Below are 17,546 nucleotides of genomic sequence, written 5' to 3'. Positions count from 1 at the left end.
AACTTTTGGCCTTTCAGAGATCATTTCATCTTCAATTTGATTAACTGTTCACAATAATGGTAGTTTTTACCAGGGGTGGCCAAACTTTTACATGCCACTGTATATATAAAAGCTTTGCTGTTACCCTGCATGTCCCTTGGAGAGATTACAAGCTGTTATTAGACTGCTTGTGTATCTTTACAGACCTACAGGAGAGCTCAGAGAAATCTTGAATTCCGTGCTCCCATCCATGCATGTTAGTTGCACACGCTAGAATTGCTATTTCCTCATTTCAAGCTTAAAGGGAAGGTGCCATCCCAAACAAAATTTTTCAGCAATTGAACAAATGTAAAGAATTAATGTTTACATTTTCTTAAAAAATATTATTATTTGTTTTTAATTTTGTAAAATATGAAAAATAATTTTAAAAAGTTTGGCATTTCCACTTGTTAACACTAGGGGGATCAGCTACTGAAGTTTGTCACAAAAACCTACAGTCCATGATGTTTGATTTTGATATATGATCATGCCCTAAAATGGACACTGTATGGGCGGAATCTGCTGACATGGGTGTGGTGTCACTCCTCTCCTCCCCTACTGGGTGTTTGCTAAGGGAAAAGAGAGGATGACATTTAGGAACACAGTGAGCAGCCATTTTGATGGGGCCTGCAAAGTTATACTGACTGTCTTTTCATGTAAAGTCTGGATCAGAACAGGTCACCAATCAGCAGAAATGTTGCCTGGATTTCTGTGGAGCAGACACGCAGATGGTCCATCCATGTGTATGAAACACAGCGCTCTATGTACAATCCCTGGCACCGAACAGGGTGCCCCCCATAGACCAGCACACTGCTCTCCTGAAATACTCTGTGCTGCTGTCACCCTGCTCCTTCCTCCATATATCAGGTGCATGTCGCCTCACTTTCACACATCGCCAGGACAGGATCTGAGGAGAGGAATGGGGTCTTCGGTCACCGAGGATGGCAGGCAGCAAGGATTCTGGGAGCAGGGTGACAGCAGCACAGAGTATTTCAGGAGAGCAGTGTGCTGGTCTATGGGGGGCACAGAGAGAGATATATGGTGGAGGGAGCAGGGTGACAGCAGCACAGAGTATTTCAGGAGAGCAGTGTGCTGGTCTATGGGGGGCACACAGAGATATATGGTAGAGGGAGCAGAGTGACAGCAGCACAGAGTATTTCAGGAGAGCAGTGTGCTGGTCTATGGGGGGCACAGAGGGAGATATATGGGGGAGGAGCAGGGTGACAGCAGCACGGAGTATTTCAGGAGAGCAGTGCGCTGGTCTATGGGGGGCACAGAGGGAGATATATGGGGGAGGAGCAGGGAGACAGCAGCACAGAAATCCAGGAAACATTTCTGCTGATTGATGGCCTGTTCTGATCCATACTTTGCATGCAAAGACACATTCCCCTCCTCAGATCCTGTCCTGGCGATGTGTGACAGCGAGGCGACAGGCGCAGTCCGGGGTGATGCTGGGAAGCAGGCTGGGGGGGAATGGAGCCATACAGTAACGATAAAAATGAGACCCCTCTCTTCAGCTGCCTCACCAGCCCTGCCCTGACTGCACCTATGACCCCTGACCCGTGTGCAGGTGCTCAGCCAGAACCACCCTGGAATGGGTCCCCTTTTAGCAGATCACAAATAATACCGCCATATACTTCACACACAATGCCGCCATATAGATCATACACAATACCAGCATGTAGATCACACATAAAACCAGCAGGGTGACAGCAGCACAGAGTATTTCAGGAGAGCAGTATCACACGGCAGAGAATTAGATACACGGCTCAGCAGACAGTATCACTCAGGAGAGGATTAGATACACGACTCAGCAGACAGTATCACACAAGAGAGGATTAGATACACGGCTCAGCAGACTGTATCACACAGGAGAGGATTAGATACATGGCTCAGCAGACTGTATCACACAGGAGAGGATTAGATACACGGCTCAGCAGTCAGTATCACACAGGATAGGATTAGATACACGGCTCAGCAGACAGTATCACACAGGAGAGGATTAGATACACGGCTCAGCAGTCAGTATCACACAGGATAGGATTAGATACATGGCTCAGCAGACAGTATCACACAGGAGAGGATTAGATACACGGCTCAGCAGACAGTATCACACAGGAGAGGATTAGATACACGGCTCAGCAGTCAGTATCACACAGGATAGGATTAGATACACGGCTCAGCAGTCAGTATCACACAGGAGAGGATTAGATACACGGCTCAGCAGACTGTATCACACAGGAGAGGATTAGATACATGGCTCAGCAGACAGTATCACACAGGAGAGGAATAGATACATGGCTCAGCAGACAGTATCACACAGGAGGATTAGATACATGGTTCAGCAGTCAGTATCATACAGGAGAGGATTAGATACACGGCTCAGCAGTCAGTATCACACAGGAGAGGATTAGATACACGGCTCAGCAGGCAGTATCACAGGAGACAGTATTACAGATATGCCCACACTGGTGAAACTTCCAGCCTCCCCCCAATTATACACTAGACTATGGGCTGTATATGTCACTGTCCTCCTCAGACAGCCATAAAAGCTCTCATAAAAGCAAAGGTGTCAGATTACCGGAGATCACTGGGGCTGTGCGTGAGTGAGGAAGCGGAGACAGAGCAGGAGGACAGTGGAGCTGGAGCTCAGCAGATAGCACTGGGCTACAGTAAAATGGCGCCCAGCCACACCTACAGCAGTGAATGGTGCAGCCCACAGGGGCGTGCCCAGTTCACTGCTAATGAGGCTGCATGGTGGGGTCGGGAGCCGGCTGCAGTCTCCTATGTCCAGGGACGGCCATATTTGCAGACTGTATGAGTCCTCCACAGATCTGCAAATCAAGATGGCAGCGCCCAGTGGCTACAATAAAACATTATTACAAACAAACCATAAATCCTAGTTAGTACAACATTTGCTTTAACAGCATGTTTTGTTACTTTAAAAATAATAATAATAAATAAACCTTATATAAACTTGCGCTAATTGAATGTGTCTTGGTTAAAAAGAGATATCTTATGAAGAGATCTGTTACCTTTACTGGAGCTAAAAACTGGCGAGGCAGGGAGAAAAGTCTTCAGAATACATATGGATTTCCAGGTCCTTTCCCAAAGATACTCCCCGACACAGATATATAAAAAGTTACTGGAGCTAAAGGGTGCTACCTCCTAGCATGCCGCTGTCCCGGCCGGTGAGTGGCGTGCAGCTGGAGGTGTATATCGGCAGGCTGTGAGAGTGCCAGCCGCCGCTTGCAAAAGCAGGCCTGCAAGGTCCGAAAACGCTGCCCTGCAAAAGCAGGTGGAGGGAAAAATTAAACATGCGCTACTAAACGCCGTCAGTAGCAAGGTCCACCTGACCACCGATGCGTGGACCAGTAACCATGGACAGGGATGATACCTTTCCCTCACTGCCCATTGGGTCAATGTTGTGGAGCCGGGTACAGATCTTGAGAGTGGCGCTGTACGTGTTCTGCCAACTCCAAGGATTTCTAGGAATCCAGTCTGTACACATTGACTCCTCCTCATATTCCAGTTCCTCAGAATCAGCGCAGCAGGAGCCTGTTACGACCGATATGAGCACAGCCGTGGCTAAACGTCAACAGGCCGTACTGAAATTAATTTCTTTGGGGAATCGAAGCCACACAGCGCAGGAGCTTTGGAATGCCATCAAGCAGGAGAGCGACGTGTGGTTTGTGCCAGCGAATCTCCAGCCAGGCTTGGTAGTGTGTGACAATGGCCGAAATCTGGTGGCAGCTCTGGGCCTAGGCAACCTCACTCACATCCCATGTCTGGCACATGTGCTCAACTTGGTCGTGCAGAGCTTTCTGAGGGACTATCCGGATCTTGATGCACTGCTGCACAAGGTCCGCATAGAGTGCGCTCACTTGCGGCGTTCCAGCATGGCAAGATTGCGCATTGCAGCTCTGCAGCGCCGTTTCCGCCTTCCGGAACATCGCATCATATGTGACCTACCCACCAGGTGAAATTCAACGATACATATGTTGGAGCGGTTGTGTGAGCAGCAGGCAGCAGTAATGGAGTACCAGCTGCATCAGGCGTAAACAAGTCGCACTGTGCGCCGGTCACACTTCAGCAGCACTGAGTGGGCCTCTATGAAGGACATCTGCTACGTTTTGCGTACCTTCGATAATTCCACTCGGATGGCGAGTGCAGATGATGCACTTGTCAGCATGACTGTCCCCCTTATCTGCCTGCTTCCAAAAACACTGCAAGCACTAAGGGAGGAGGTTTTGGAAGAGGTGGAGGATGAGGAGTCACAAATGCCATCTGCTTCCGGACAGTCTGCGCAACGTGGTTCCTCACAAAGGCCTAGGCAGGGGACACTTTATGAGGAGGATGAGGAGGAGTCAATGGAGGAGGAAGACATCTCTCCAGAAGAGGGAGGTACACAATGCTCTAGTAGTCAGTATGTACAGCGAGGGTGGGGTGATGCAGAGCAGGCAGAGATGACGCCTCAAGCAGGGGACAGCGTTTCTTGAGCAGTTGGGAGTCTGCAGCACATGGTTGATTTCATGCTGCAGTGCCTGAGAAACGACCGCCGCATCGCCCACATTCTCAACACAGTTAATTATTGGGTGTACACCATCCTAGATCCTCGCTACCGGGACAACTTACAAAGCCTCATAACCCCGTTGATCCGGGAGTGTAAAATGCAGGAGTACCAAGACACACTGGTGCATTCCATCATGTTCTCCATTCCACCCGAGAGCAGCGCTGCTAGTGCTTTACAAAGCAGCTCTGTGTGTCGAGGCAGTGGAGTAAGCTCTGCACAAAGAGGGAGCAGAGGCAGTGCCTCAGCACAAGGCAAGACCAGTATGGCCCAAATGTGGCAAAGTTTTGTGTGCCCGCCACAAATGTCTACACCATCACAGACGGCTCCAGTCAGCAGGAGGCAACGTTTCTGTCAGATGGTGACAGACTACATGTTTGCCCTGTCAGTGTACTCCCAGACAGCTCTTCCCCCTTCAAGTTTTGGGCTTCTTAGCTGGATACATGGCCAGAGCTTAGCCAATATGCATTGGAGGTGCTGGCTTGCCCTGCTGCTAGTGTATTATTGGAACGGGTCTTTAGTGCCGCAGGTGGTGTACTAACAGACCGTCGCACGCGACTATCCTCCCATAACGTTGACCGGCTTACTTTTCTGAAAATGAACAAGGCCTGGATCTCGCCGGAATTTGCCAGTCCTCTTCCAGAATAAATAATTGGTTGGCAACAGTATCCAGGTCTCCTGTTGTGTTCATGTTTCTACCACCTGAACTGTAATCCCTGGGCTCCAACACCACCAGTTATTGCTCAGAAGTGCTGTCTGCACAGAGAAAAACACTAGCTCCTGTGTTAGTGGGGTTCAGTAACGCCAGCTGCTCCCCTGCTGTGTGTCCGGCATAGTCTCCTGCTGCCTCCACATTCAAACTACATCAGATATAAAACTTGCTCCAAGTAGGCCTCAGCCTACTCCATGATTGACCCTGGGCTCCAGCACTGCCAGTTGCTGCTCAGAAGTGCCGTCTGCACAGAGAAAAACACTAGCTCCTGTGTTAGGGGGTTCAGTAACGCCAGCTGCTCCCCTGCTGTGTGTCCGGCAATGTCTCCTGCTCCCTCCACATTCAAACTACATTAGATATAAAACTTGCTCCAAGTAGGCCTCAGCCTACTCCATGATTGACCCTGGGCTCCAACACTGCCTGTTGCTGCTCAGAAGTGCCGTCTGCACAGAGAAAAACACTAGCTCCTGTGTTAGTGGGTTTCAGTAACGCCATCTGCTCCTCTACTGTGTGTTCGGCAATGTCTCCTGCTCCCTCCACATTCAAACTACATCATATATTAAACTTGCTCCAAGTAGGCCTCAGCCTACACCATGATTGATCCAGGGCTCCATCACTGCCAGTTGTTGCTCAGAAGTGTCGTCTGCACAGAAAAAAACACTAGCTCCTGTGTTAGTGGGGTTCACTAAAGTCAGCTGCTCCCCTGCTGTGTGTCCGGCAATGTCTCCTGCTCAGTTCACATTCAAACTACATCAGATTTTACACTTGCTCCAAGTAGACCTCAGCCTACTCCATGAATGACCCTGGGCTCCAACACCGCCAGTTGTTGCTCAGAAGTGCCGTCTGCACAGAGAAAAACACATGCTCCAGTGTTAGTGGGGTTCAGTAATGCCAGCTGCTCCCCTGCTGTGTGTCCGGCAAAGTCTACTGCTGCCTCCACATTCACACTACTAATGATTTCAAACTTGCTCCAATTAAGCCTCTGGCTCCACTCTGTCTCTATTATTTACCCTGGCCTCCAACACCACCAGTTGCTACTACTAGTAATGGGAATGTGGACAGAGCAGGAGACATTGCCGGACAGACATCAGGGGATCAGCTGACATTACTGAACCCCAGTAACGCAGGAACAAGTGTTGATTGTGCAGACGGCACTTCTGAGCAGCAACTGGCGGTGTTGGAGCCCAGAGTAAATACTAGAGAGAGAGTGGAGCCAGAGTGTTAGGAGTGGCCGAAGGCACTAAATAAAAAAAAAAAATAAAGTGCCTTCATCACTCGGGGTCCACCGTACGGTAGATGGAGAAACCGCAGCTAGATGAGGACAGAGCACAATGGCGGTAGCGTGCACGGGGTTAACGTCACCCAGGTGCACAGGGAAAGCTCTGTTAACTCACAGAGCTATAACACAAAGCATAAACACAATAATTCTGAGCCTGTTAGCGTCACAGGTACTCAGAGTAACTAACACGGTATTGCAGTCACAGGAGTAGCCACAAATGGCGGGACTACATCCATCTAGACTTACCGTAGTTAGTAGTGTATAGAGCGTTGCAACAAATAACCTGCTACTGCAGCGCGGCGTGGATAATGCCGCAAGATGACACCGCTGGAAAACGCAGGCGCGATGTCAGACGCTAGCAAGTGTGCCTGGAGCAATGGCGCGCTGATACTGGCTCTAACTCAATTGCTCACACATTCGTAGTATCAAAGGAATGGGGTTTCAAATGAGTCATTCACCAGATCATTTATCCATCAACGTACACACTGCAGCAGGTATGACTATACTAGCGCATGGCGGAACAGCCATGCGCACTTTTTATAGCAAACAGGACCTTCCAAAGACTTCCAGATCTCTGAGCTGAGCCAATGGAATCTGGAGCAGGACCTGAGCACCTGACTCCCGAGCTCCAATTGGCGATTGTCCCATGAGCATGCTCAGAAGAAGGGATGAAGGACTTAGCCTCCGGAGAGAGTTGCTGTAAAGCAATCTCCTCTGCAATCTCCTTAGCATTAGACAAAGAGCAGGAGACTGCAGCATGTGAGGGTCTAGATTCCTGCCTAGTAATGGCCAAAATCTGACTCCTAACACAGAGGCTTACTTGAAGCACGTTTAAAATCAGTAGTAGTCTACAACAGATATTAAACTTGATGAAATTAGGCCTCAGCCTACACCCTGATTGACCCTGGACTCCAACATCGCCAGTTGCTGCTCAGAAGTGCCGTCTGCATAGTCAACATATGCTCCAGTGTTATTGGGGTTCAGAAATGTCATCTGATCCCCATCTGTGTGTCCGGCAATTTCTCCTGCTCTGTCCACACTCACACAACTACAGATCTTAAACTTGCTCCAATTAGGCCTCTGTCTCCATTCTGTTTGTAGTAATTTCCCTGGGTTCCAGCACCGCCAGCTGTTTCCCGGCATTGTCTTTGGCACAGGTACTCCCTCCTGCCCAGCCTGGTTCCCGCACACCTGCTGTTTCCGGATAGTGTCAGTGTCACTTTGTCACCAATACGTTGTCCTGTCGGGTTGCAGTCGGGTTAGCCGAGTCTATGGTGCCTGCCGTTTATGGGCTTCCTATGTGAGCTGGGGGATCTGGCAACAAAGACTGGTTCCATAGTGCCAACAGGACAAGCACCCCCTGTAGGACTGTGGGTTTCGGTAACTGCAGCCGGCTCGTGGCCTTGCAACTTTATTTTTCATGGGTACCTTCTGCTACCCATCCGGGTTCCAGTACCGTCAGCTCGTTCTCGGCAGTGCCTTTGGCTTAGGTGCCTCCTTCTCGGTATCCGAGTTCCAGCAACGTCTGCTGGTCCTTGGTAGTGCTTTCTGGCACAAGTACCTCCTGCTTAGTAACCGGGTTCCAGTACCATCAGCTGGTCCTCGGTAGTGCCATTGGCTCTTGTTCCTTCTGCTGCCCCTCCGGATTCCAGCACCGTCAGCTGGTCCTTGGTAGTTCCATTGGCTCTTGTAGCTTCTGCTACCCATCCGGGTTCCAGCACCGTCAGCTGGTTCTCGGCAGTGTCTTTGGCACGGGTACTCCCTCCTGCCCAGCCTGGTTCCAGCACGCCAGCTGTTTCTGGGTAGTGTCAACGTCACTTTGCCACCAATACGCTGTCCTGTCGTGTTGCGGTCGGGTTAGCCGACTCTATGGTGCCTGCAGTTTAGGTGATTCCTATGTGGGCTGCGGGTTCTGGCAATAAAGGCTGGTTCCGTAGTGCCCATAGGACAAGCACCCCCTGTAGGACTGTGGGTTTCGGTAACTGCAGCCGGCTCGTGGCCTTGCAACTTGGTTTTTCATGGGTACCTTCTTCTACCCATCCGGGTTCCAGTACCGTCAGCTCGTTCTCGGCAGTGCCTTTGGCTTAGGTGCCTCCATGTTGGTATCCGAGTTCCAGCAACGTCTGCTGGTCCTTGGTAGTGCTTTCTAGCACAGGTACCTCCTGCTTAGTAACCGTGTTCCAGTAACGTCAGCTGGTCCTCGGTAGTTCCATTGCCTCTTGTTCCTTCTGCTACCCATCCGGATTCCAGTACCGTCAGCTGGTTCTCGGCAGTTCCTCAGCCTTCCTGTACCTTCTGCTACATTTCCAAGTTCAAGCTTTTGAAAATGGTTTTTGGTTATCACTCTGGATCTCCCTGACGACGACCCTGAAGACGACGACCCTGAAGACCACCCCGAAGAAGACGACGACCACGAAAGCGATGACCCTGAAGACGACGACCCGGAAGACCACCCCGAAGAAGACCAAAAAGATGACCCTGAAGAAGATGACCAAGAGGACAAAGAACATGAAGACAACCACCAAGATACAGAAAAACAAGAGACAGAAGACCAAGAAGCAGAAGACCATGAAGCAGAAGAACAAAAAGCAGAAGAACATTAAGCATAAGACTAAAAATCAGAGCAAAAGATATTATCCAAATTATAAGCAGAAGAAGACTGAGCAGTGTATGGGGGTTCCTCCTCATGGTGCCCCTGGAAAATGCCTGCTGCTGCAGGCCAAACTGAACGCGGACAAATCCTGTAGTAAATTTTTTGTGACAGGCAGAACGGAAGGTGTAATCTTCAAACTTTTATAGATAACAACTACAGGAATGCCTGTCACAAATAAGAATATGATGAAGAAGAAGAATAGGAAGAAGATGAAGAAGTAGAATATGAAGAAGAATAATAGTTGAATAAGAAGAATATGAAGAATGTAAAAAAAAAATAATAGGAAGAAGGTGAAGAAGAAGATGAATAAGGTGAAGAAGAAGTTGATGAAAAAGATGCTGCTGCTGCTGCTGAGGATCATGAAGGAGAAAGTGTGGGAGAAGTAAACAAAGAAGGTGAAGAGCATGGAAGTAGTGAAACATACATATCTGACAAAATATAAAAAAGGTTAACATAGTCAATATCTTTGTAACTCCGAACGTCTTTTAAAAAAAAAAAAATATTCCTGCTATTCCATTTGATCGGGCTAAATCTCTATGCCTTTAATGTCTCCTCTACCTCCCCCAATACATTCTACATTATTATTAGTTGTTTTTCTTCATGTAGGATTAACCTACAAGGAACGAAAGGGTTTTTTTTAATTCCGATATTTCTGTCCCATTGACTTGCATTGGTTTCCGGTATCGGAATCGGCGATATCCGATACTTTTTGGGTATCGTTCCCATCCAATCCGATCCGATATTTCACAATATCGGATGGTATTGCTCAACACTACTTGTGACACCTCACAGTGCTCAGTATGTGTGATGTCAGGATTAGCTGTCTCTGGCACGACACGAAGCAGGTACATGACTGCAAGTGTGCAATTTGCAAACTTCTGGCCACATTCTGATTAGACATATCCAGCCTCACTCAATTCCCATTTATTGAGCAAGACCGCGCACGTCTAGAGAGCACTTGACTAGATGTACACAAATTGCATATTTATGATTGTGTGCTCTCCCTCTTCCAGCAGCGGAGAATCCTGACAGCGCTCATATAGAGTGACTGCAGATTTGCACCACAAGCCTGGAAGACCCCTTAAAGTGCTATATGCATAGAGTTTAATTTAGACATTTGCTTTTGGGCCAGCAAGGGTTAATGTCAGTTTCTTTGCTGGCAGCTGCTTTGTTGCTGGTCAGCTGATGTGGGTGGTGACCTGTTATGAATGAATCACCGAGGAGGAAAAAACAAAAAGCAAGCTAAGCCCAGAAAACTGGAGAGGTTGGTAACTAGCGGATTGCAGACCCCTGATCCTATGCACACAACTAGCAGTAGCCGTGGAGCGTGCCTACGGTGGTCCTAGACGCCTCACCATGGCTGGAGAACTAAATAAGCCTAAAGAAAGAAAGGGAAAATCTAAACTGCCCCAGAGCAGACCCCAAAGCAATAGACTGCTCCAAACATGTATTATCGATGAAACAAGATGAAAACACAAACACAGATAGAAAGATAGGCTGAGCAAACGATGGGGCCCTCACTAACTAGAAAGGACAGGAAAGAAAAGCTGCTGTCTGCAATCACGCAAAAAACCCTGCCAAAAAAAATGTCCAACACGTCTGATAGAAAAAGGCCCTGAAGTCGCTAGACTTCAATTCCCTATATCAGCACTCAGGTATATTCTGAAGACAGAGCAAAAGAGATCAACTGACCAGAGACAAAATGGGGATTCAGCCCAGTCCCAGCCAGGGCTGGCTGAACACAAAAACTAAGTAAACCAGACGAAAACTCATATGAACAATAGCAGAGAAAACTTAGCTTTAAAAGGCAGGAACCAAATTGGAAACCAGAAGCCACAGTCAGGAGAAATCACCAGCAAGAAACAAGGGAGTCGGCTGCCTTAAATCCAATCAGAAATTCCTGATGTTCAATCACAGTCCTCTTCCTCAGGTGGCCGGTCTCTGCCATTTAGATCAGCTTCATTACCTCCCTTCACCAACAGAGGGAGTCCAGATAGAGAACTCACTAATCCTCTGTCAGCACAGCCAGCTCCATAACCCTCACCAGAAGCCAGAGGCAAACCCAAAAATGAGCTCACAACAGTACCTCCCCTTGAGGAGGGGTCACCGAACCCTCATCCACGCCACCGAGCTGATCAGGATGGGCCCGATGAAAAGCACGAACCAATCTATCGGCATGAATATCAGAGGCAGAGACCCAAGAATTGTCCTCCTGGCCATAACCCTTCCACTTGACCAAATACTGAAGTCTCCGTCTAGACAGACGAGAATCCAGTATTTTCTCTACCTCATATTCCACCTTACCTTTAACCAATACAGGGTCAGGAGGTGCCGCCATAGGAACTACTGGCTCAACATATCTCTTCAACAGCGACTTATGAAACACGTTATCGATCTTAAACGTAACAGGAAGAGCCAATCGAAAAGAAACCGGATTAAGAATCTCCAAAATCTTGTAAGGTCCAATAAATCTTGGCTTGAACTTTGGAGAAGCCACCTTCATAGAGATATTCTTTGAAGACAACCAAACCATATCACCCACTTTAAACTGGGGATCAATGGTCCTATGCCGGTTAGAAAACCGCTGGGCCTTTTCCTGGGAGAGAGACAACTTATCCACTACTTGGTCCCAAATCTGCTGCATTCTCTCTACCACAGTGTCAACACCTGGGCAGGCTGAAGATTCCACTTGCTCTGAAGAAAATCGAGGATGAAACCCAAAGTTACAGAAAAAGGGGGACATCAAGGTGGCAGAACTAGCTTTATTATTTAAAGCGAATTCGGCCAAGGGCAAAAATGAAACCCAATCATCCTGATCAGCAGATATAAAACATCTCAAATAGGACTCCAAAGTCTGGTTTGTTCTCTCCGTCTGCCCATTGGTCTGAGGGTGAAACGTAGAGGAGAAGGACAACTGAATTCCCAGCTTGGAACAAAAGGCTTTCCAGAATCTGGAAACAAACTGAACTCCTCTGTCCGATACAATGTTCTCAGGAATCCCATGCAACTTAACCACCTGTTGTAAAAACAAGGGTACCAACTCTGAGGAAGGTGGCCACTTTGGGAGTGGTACAAGATGGACTATCTTAGAGAATCTATCACAAATCACCCAGATAACAGTCATTCTCTGAGAGACAGGAAGATCAGAAATAAAATCCATTGAAATATGGGTCTAAGGCCTCTTAGGCACCGGCAAGGGCATCAACAACCCACTAGAGCGAGAACAGGGTTTAGACTGGAAACAAGTCCCACAGGACTGCACAAAATTCCTGACATCACGAGATAAGGCAGGCCACCCAAAAGACCGACTCACCAAATCTCTGGTACCAAAAATACCTGGATGACCAGCCAATGCGGAGCAATGAACTTCAGACATCACTCTCTTCCTCCACTGGTCAGGAACATGCAATTTTCCCATAGGACAATGCTCAGGTTTGTCCTCCTGGAATTCTTCCAGAGCACGTCTCAAATCGGGCGAGATGGCAGAAAGAACTACCCCCTCACCTAGGATGGTAGTAGGCTTGGTCACAATAGGAGAATCAGCAAAGAAACTCCTTGAAAGGGCGTCTGCCTTAACATTCTTAGTGCCTGGAAGAAAGGAGACCACAAAATCAAAACGCGTAAAAAACAAGGCCCACCTAGCATGTCTAGGATTCAAGCGTTTGGCCGACTCAAGGTAAATAAAATTCTTGTGGTCAGTGAGGACCACAACTTGATGTCTAGCTCCCTCCAACCAATGTCTCCACTCCTCAAATGCCCATTTCATGGCTAACAATTCCCGATTCCCCACATCATAGTTGCGTTCAGATGGGGAGAACTTTCGGGAAAAGAAGGCACAGGGATTCATTTTAGAGGTCACAGGATCTTTTTGGGACAAAACAGCTCCTGCACCAATCTCTGAAGCATCTACCTCCACCTGAAAAGGAAGAGAGACATCAGGTTGCCGCAAAACCGGAGCAGAAGTGAACCTCCGCTTCAGCTCCTGAAAGGCCGAAAGAGCCTCTGAAGACCAATTCAGCACATCAGCACCCTTCCTAGTTAAATCAGTCAGTGGTTTAGCAATACCAGAAAAATTAGCTATAAATTTACGACAAAAATTAGCAAAACCCAAAAACTTCTGGAGAGCCTTCAAAGAAGTGCGTTGAACCCAATCATAAATGGCCTGTACCTTGGCCGGGTCCATTTCAGTAGTTGACGGAGCCAAAATAAATCCCAAAAATGAAATCCTCTGTACACCAAAAAGGCACTTTGATCCCTTATCATACAAGGAATTCACTCTGAAAATCCGGAACACAGTCCGAACATGTTCCACATGAGAATCCCAATCCCTGGAAAAGATCAAAATATCATCCAGATAGATGATCAAAAATTTATCCACAAAGTCCCGGAAAATATCAGTCATGAAGGATTTTAAGACAGAAGGGGCATTAGTGAGCCCAAAAGGCATCACCATGTACTCAAAATGTCCCTCCGGAGTATTAAACGTTGTCTTCCATTCATCCCCATGCTTGATGCGAATAAGATTATACGCCCCCCTAAGGTCAAGCTTAGTAAACCAGCAAGCACCTTTAACTCTGGAGAATAAATCAGAAATCAGGGGTAACGGATAGTGATATTTAACCGTAATTTTGCTCAGGGAACGATAGTCAATAAAAGGCGTTAATGAACCATCTTTCTTGGCCACGAAAAAAAAAACAGCACCTAAGGGCGAAGAGGATGGTCTAATATGACCCTTCTCCAACGACTCCTTAATATAAGATCGCATAGCCTCGTGTTCGGGTACAGATAAATTGAAAAGTCGACCCTTGGGAAATTTACACCCAGGTCTCAACTCAATTGCACAGTCATAACTCCTATGAGGAGGCAAAGACGCAGACTTGCTCTCACTAAATACATCATAAAAATCAGCCAAATAGTCAGGAACATCATGCGACTGGGGAGAGGTGGAGAAAACAGGAGTGTCGCCAAGAGCACACCGACAACCCCAACTCACCACAGACACAGATTTCCAATCCAAAACCGGATTATGGATTTGCAACCAGGGAAAACCCAGAACAATGGTATCATGTAAATTATGCAACACCAAAAATCTGCAATTTTCTTGGTGGTCTGGGGCGACCCGCATTATCACCTGGGTCCAAAACTGAGGTTTATTCTTTGCCAAAGGAGTAACATCAATACCCCTCAAAGGAATAGGCATCCGCAGAGGTGTCATAAGAAAACCTCAACGTTTAGCAAAATCCAAGTTCATCAGATTCAAGGCCGCTCCTGAATCCACAAAAGCCTTCGTGGAAAATGTGGATAAGGAGCAGATCAGGGTAATTGCCAAAAGAAACTTAGGTTGTACACCACCCACAGCAAATGTGTGTGCAAAACGTTTCTCTCGTTTAGGGCAGACAGAAATAACATGAGAGGCATCTCCACAGAAAAAACACAACTTATTACGCCTTCTAAACTCCTGACGTTGAGCCCTAGACAAAACTCTATCACATTGCATAGGTTCAGACATTTGTTCAAAAGGTGCCAGTGCCTCCCGTGTAGTCTTGCGTTCATGTAAACGCTGATCAACTTGAATGGCTAATGACATAGAATCGTCAAGACCAGAGGGAACAGGAAATCCCACCATAGTATTTTTTAATGTTTCAGACAAATCCTTCCGAAAGAGAGCTGCCAATGCACTATCATTCCATGTAGTAAGGACCGCCCACTTTCGGAATTTCTGACAGTATAACTCTGCAGGATCCTGACCCTGGTTCAATGCCAATAGGGCTCTCTCAGCTTGATCAATAGCATTAGGTTCATCATATAGCAACCCCAAGGCTTGAAAAAATGCATCCACATTAGTCAAAACAGGATCTTCAGGTGTCAAAGAAAACGCCCAATCCTGGGGATCGCCGCGCAGCAAGGAGATGACAATTTTAACCTGCTGCGCAGAGCTCCCCGATGAGTTAAGCTTCAAGGCAAGAAATAATTTACAATTATTCTTAAAATTCAGACCGATCCCCAAAAAACACATCAGGAGTAGGGATCTTTGGTTCAACAGCATGTGAATGAGCGAGATAGGCGGAAATTCCCCGCACTTCAACAGCAAGCTGCTCTACACGATTAGACAATTGCTTAATCTCCATCAAGGAGAAAGGAAAAAAAAGAATCCTCCTACGGCCCCAGAGAAAAAGAGGACAAAATATACATATAAAAAAAGAAAAAAAAATTCTGACACTTTTTTTTTTTGCAATTCTCTCCTGCTTTTGATTACCCTAGAATCTGCAGTATGGCTGGTGATTCTGTTATGAATGAGTCACTGAGGAGGAAAAAACAAAAAACAAGCTAAGCCCAGAAAACTGGAGAGGTTGGTAACTAGCGGATTGCAGACCCCTGATCCTATCCACACAACTAGCAGTAGCCGTGGAGCATGCCTTCGGTGGTCCTAGATGCCTCGTCATGGCTGGAGAACTAAATAAGCCTAAAGAAAGGGAAAATCTAAACTGCCTCAGAGCAGACCCCAAAGCAATAGACAGCCCCCAACATGTATTGTCGGTGAAACAAGATGAAAACACAAACACAGATAGATAGGCTGAGCAAACGATGGGGCCCTCACTAACTAGAAAGGACATGAAAGAAAAGCTGCTGTCTGTAATCACGCAAAAAACTCTGCCAAAAAAATGTCCAACACGTCTGATAGAAAAAGGCCCTGAAGTCGCTAGACTTCAATTCCCTATATCAGCACTCAGGTTTATTCTGAAGACAGAGCAAAAGAGATCAACTGATCAGATACAAAATGGGGATTCAGCCCAGTCCCAGCCAGGGCTGGCTGAACACAAAAACTAAGTAAACCAGACGAAAACTCATATGAACAATAGCAGAGAAAACTTAGCTTTAAGAAAGCAGGAACCAAACTGGAAACCAGAAGCCACAGTCAGGAGAAATCACCAGCAAGAAACAAGGGAGTCGGCTGCCTTAAATCCAATCAGAAATTCCTGATGTCCAATCACAGTCCTCTTCCTCAGGTGGCCAGTCTCTGCCATTTAGATCAGCTTCATTACCTCCCTTCACCAACAGAGGGAGTCCAGATAGAGAACTCACTACTCCTTTGTCAGCACAGCCAGCTCCATAACCCTTACCAGAAGCCAGTGGCACACCCGAAAATGAGCTCACAACAGTGACCATTCCCGCCATCCTTTAAATAGTCACATGATGCCTCAGCTACCTGTTGTTAATAGAGTGTGTCTCTGAAGACCAGCCTAGGAGTTTGGAGCTCTCTGGTGTCAGCGGTGTATCTGCTGCTCTGTGGCGTTTGGGTTCCTGGTTCCGTATCCTGTGCTCTGTGGAGCAGAGGCTGGAGCTAAGTTTCATTTTCCCTTTCTGTCTGTCTCGTGTTTATCACTACCCCCTGTGTTGATACCATCTGCAGTGGCGAGGCTAGCGTCCCTGTCGGCCAATGCACTAGCCAGGGTATTGTGAGGTGACAGCTAGGGACTAGGCATGTGACGGCGGCGGGAGGAAGGACCCGCATAGGGCATTAGGGGAGCTTAGGGATAAGCACAGGTTGTTGTTAGGAGTGCCCAATCACTTGCTCCCTACTGTTAGGGCCTTCCTTTCCCTTTATCCATCCTTTTTTGGTGTGTGTTGTGCCGTCTGCGGGACTTTCCCTGCCTGAGCGTGACAGTAGGACTAAAAAAGGAGGGCATCTACATCTCAATATAATCTAAAATTAAAAAATCACTTTGATACATAAACAATATTCAATAAGTTACTAAAAGCACATTGTGGAATTTACAGGTAGCCATAACCTGTATGCAAGAGATATGAAGCTTCCTAAGCAAAAACTGAGCTCCATCCATGTCTCAAATTAGGCCCAACTCTTGGTGTGCTGAACCTTTAGCACTATATGATGAATATGTATGTCATAGAGCATGTTAGGGTGTTTGGAGCAGGCTCAGAAGCTTGCCCCGCTCTACATAGGGAAGATGCTATTTTGCATAATTGGCTTCTGTCTTTAATAGCAACGATTGGTACATAGCGCAGAGTGAAAATACAAAAAATAAAACTAGGCCTCATCCTTAAAGGGATTGGCAGCATTAGCTTTACTTTAACAGATATATTGTCACGAAATCTGGGATTAGAAAATCACAATGTATTGTGAATCGCAGATTTTCAATTTAGCTGATGTATTTGTGTTTCATATTAAATTGATTCTGTCTCCTTTGGTGCTGAAGAGGTTTACGACCCTTTCTATGCTGGTTAGAAACTTACAGCTCCAGTTCACAGCTGTTCCTGACCTGGTCATTTCCTTTCCCTATAAAATCTGGTCAGA

At 47.1% G+C, this 17,546-nt stretch overlaps 1 protein-coding gene across 1 annotated transcript in view; it reads right to left on the bottom strand.

Moving 5' to 3' along the window:
- Positions 1-17,546, bottom strand: part of LOC141087452 (retinoic acid-induced protein 3-like) — a 144,746-nt gene that overhangs the window by 16,748 nt on the left and 110,452 nt on the right. The window lies entirely within an intron of this gene.

This window comes from Dendrobates tinctorius, unplaced genomic scaffold, assembly GCF_039654945.1.
Source record: "Dendrobates tinctorius isolate UK_male_01 unplaced genomic scaffold, ASM3965494v1 ptg000033l, whole genome shotgun sequence".
NCBI classification, from domain to species: Eukaryota; Metazoa; Chordata; class Amphibia; order Anura; family Dendrobatidae; genus Dendrobates; species Dendrobates tinctorius.
Note: the sequence above shows the minus strand (reverse complement) of the source record. Positions and strands in the feature narration are given on the sequence as shown.